Source organism: Lactuca virosa, chromosome 3 (genome assembly GCF_052849685.1).
Source record: "Lactuca virosa cultivar CGN04683 chromosome 3, Lactuca_virosa_CGN04683_v6, whole genome shotgun sequence".
NCBI classification, from domain to species: domain Eukaryota; kingdom Viridiplantae; phylum Streptophyta; class Magnoliopsida; order Asterales; family Asteraceae; genus Lactuca; species Lactuca virosa.
The window spans coordinates 114,683,679-114,687,072 of NC_136428.1; the positions used below are offsets into that span (position 1 = coordinate 114,683,679).

General features: G+C 29.7%; 1 non-coding gene across 1 annotated transcript; it reads right to left on the reverse strand.

The window, feature by feature from the left end:
* Positions 1-1,637: 1,637 nt before the first annotated feature.
* TRNAS-AGA (transfer RNA serine (anticodon AGA)) lies at positions 1,638-1,719 on the reverse strand. Its single transcript has one exon. It is a non-coding gene; the product is annotated as a tRNA-Ser (tRNA).
* Positions 1,720-3,394: the final 1,675 nt, after the last annotated feature.

Genomic DNA, 3,394 nt, shown 5'->3' on the forward strand with positions numbered 1-3,394 from the left:
TACAGGATCTCAGATCAGAGTTTGTTTTCTTATTAATATATTTTTTTTGAAAGTTGAAACCTAAAGTTTTTGTGTTTTGTATTTTATATATTTAAGACTTAATTTTATTAACTATATTTTATTTTATTTTTCAGTTATATTTTTATTCAAATATTCGTAAAAATAATAGGTTGTATTTTGTAAATGTTCAATTTGTAAGCATCAATTGATCTTAAATGTTCATTTTTTTTTCTTATTAATATTAATTTTTTTATTGAAAGTTGAAACCTATAGTTTTTGTGTTTTGTATTTTTGTATATTTAATACTTAATTTTATTAATTATACTTAATTTTATTTTTTAGTTATATTTTTATTCATTTATTCACAAAAATAGTAGTTTGTATTTTGTAAATGTTCAATTTTGTAAGCTTCAATTGATCTTATATCAAATTAGCCATAGAAACTTTAAATATAATGCAGTTTTTGTCGTGCCACGTCGGAGTAATGCGCGTGCGCGTTGCCCATTCCTACCCGTCTTACAAGATTTCAGATAAGTGTTTTTTGTTAATTTTTTTTATTGAAAGTTGAAACCTATAGTTTTTGTGTTTAGTATTTTTGTGTATTTAATACTTAAATTTATTATTATTATTATTATTTATATTATTATTATTATTATTATTATTATTATTATTATTATTATTATTTATTTTATTTTTATTTTTATTTTTATTTTTTTGATTTCCAATCGACAATATATTAATAAAAAAGAAAGTTTTACATAGACGTAGCGGGTAAACGAGCAACAAGTTGTGCCGCAACCTCTTTTTGGATGGCAAAACTAATTCTTTTAAAAACATCTGTAGATCTTGGAGTCATAACATTACTATACATGACCTGTTGGACTCTATTGAGTAGCTCCACAGCTTCTGACGCAAGGAAACCGAAAGTATCAAATGCAAAGGGTATAAACGTGTGTTGATTTTCCATGCATGTTTTCTCATGTTTTGCTACTTTGCTTGATGTAACTTTTAAAACAGTTTGCCCCACAGTGAAAACCCCACTCCCCAAGCCCACAAGAGGGGAAACCTCTATTAGATCCACACATGCCTGTTTTCCTCCAGCTCATCCAAATACTAAAACATCAGCTGGTCTAAGTGTTGATCTTCCTTCCAATGGGTCAGTAAGAAAATTCACAAGTGCCTCTTTCTTGGCAGAAACCCCAACGCGCCTAAATATGTTGAAAAGAACATCCTTAACCAGATCGTGTCGATACTTGAAACCCGGAAGCTCTTTACAATGAACTGCATGCTCCTCAAAGGCGTCCAAGCATGTATTGCGACAAACATGGCAAGTCTCGTCAGCCGGAAATAGAGGGATCATAAGGCGATACTTGAGAATGTTACGATACTCCACTGACGACATATCGTCAATAGGAATAGTCATAAGAAAATCTTGAGCATGTGGGACCCTTAGATACTCAAAAATTGTTTTCTGCCTAATCCTCATGTCGAAATGAACTTTCATGTTTTATTTATTTATTAATTATATTATATTTTACTTTTTAGTTATATTTTTATTTATTTATTCGCAAAAATAATAGGTTGTATTGTAACCATCAATTGATCTTATATAAATATGAGCTACATAATTAAAAATACGTGGACGGCAGGATTCGAACCTGCGCGGGCAAAGCCCACATGATTTCTAGTCATGCCCGATAACCACTCCGGCACGTCCACATTGTTGTACAGTTTTGGTTCTTGGTACTATCAATTCAATTTATTCGGGTATTTTGCTAAATTAATAGTGCACCTCTAATTCGGGAATATGCAGTTTACGCATTATATCATTTAAGATTTTATCATTCGGTATTGTTTTTTCTTTTTAATATAAAATAACTCTTTATTATTCAATTAAATAAATATTTAATCTTTAAAGTAATAAAGTTGCAATAGTTTATAATTTATATTACATGTATGTAAACATGCTGTATAAATAAAATGTGAAAAACAATAAAATCATGAAAAAAAAAATTCAAAAAAGCATTATATTTTAAACTACTGCTTCAGCTTAATTTTATTCCATAAAAACTACTTATACTTTTAAATATATTCTAGAAAGACAATTCATATCTAAAAATATCTTTTCAGAAGAAAATTTATCTTTTAAGAAAAAAAATTGTATTAGTTTTATATAAAATAATAAGTAACTACCGGTTAGAAAAACAAAGTTACAAATTAATAGTCATAACTAGGTTCTAAACCAAAAAACCTAGTTTTTTTTTTTTTTTTTTTTTTTTTACATCTATGCGACAATCAATCCATAGAATAAGAAATGATACTATCGAACAAATACTATTTTCTAGGATTTTCCGATATGAAGCTTAGCATGTTCTTATATTTCCAAATCAATCGCTCAGATAGTACCGATAATCGCATGAAGATCGTCCTTTTTCAATGTGGGCATTTCTAACACCCATACTTTTCTTTACATAAATGGGCAATGGTTATATAGATACAATGATGAACCATCACACTAAAATAAAACCTGTCAAAAACATTTACCAATTACTAGAGTTACTATCTTTTGGTGCTACAACTAATATTAATAAACACACTAAAAGGAACGGGATTATACAACCTATTTGAGTTCGTCATGGACCAGGTAATGCTCACCATGCTTCATTTTCCAAACCTGGTTGTCGACACGCCACGTACACAGAGGCGATGTACCGCATAGACAATGCATAAACGTTTTTCCATCTTAAACCTCAATATAATTTTTCTAGTTGCAAAAAAGGTTTTAAAACTTTTAAACTCATAATGCCTTGATCTAATCAATCCATTATCATGCAAATACGGTTAACACAAAGCAAATTAGAAATCTAGTGCAAAAAACGTGGACAAGTGGTTTTGATACCACTTTTGGGTTTATGGGATACAAACATACAAATTAAAGAGGCAACAAAGGCACAGCGGAAGCAATAAAATCATAATCCCATAATTCAACAGAGGATCGGTGTTTAACCAAATCTAATGCAACTAAAACCAACATAGAAATATGGAAATCATACTCTTGAAGTCCTTTGAAAACTTTCTAGTTCTTGATGGAGAGAGTATGTAAAGTGTAACGACCCGAATTTCTATACATCTAATCTAAGGGATATATCCGAGTTTTATCTACACATTACAGAATTCTACTCTAGTTAAAACCTTTACATCCTAGGAATAATCACGAGTTTACAATACAATCTTACATACAAATTAGAACAACAAGGAAAATACACAAATAGTAACCTACTATCTAATCTTCCTTTTGCTCTTGTCTTCTCTTTTGGTACCATGGCTACAACTACATGAACCTACAAAACATAACATTTATGCAATATCAGAGTTGTGTCTGGTGAGTTATTCT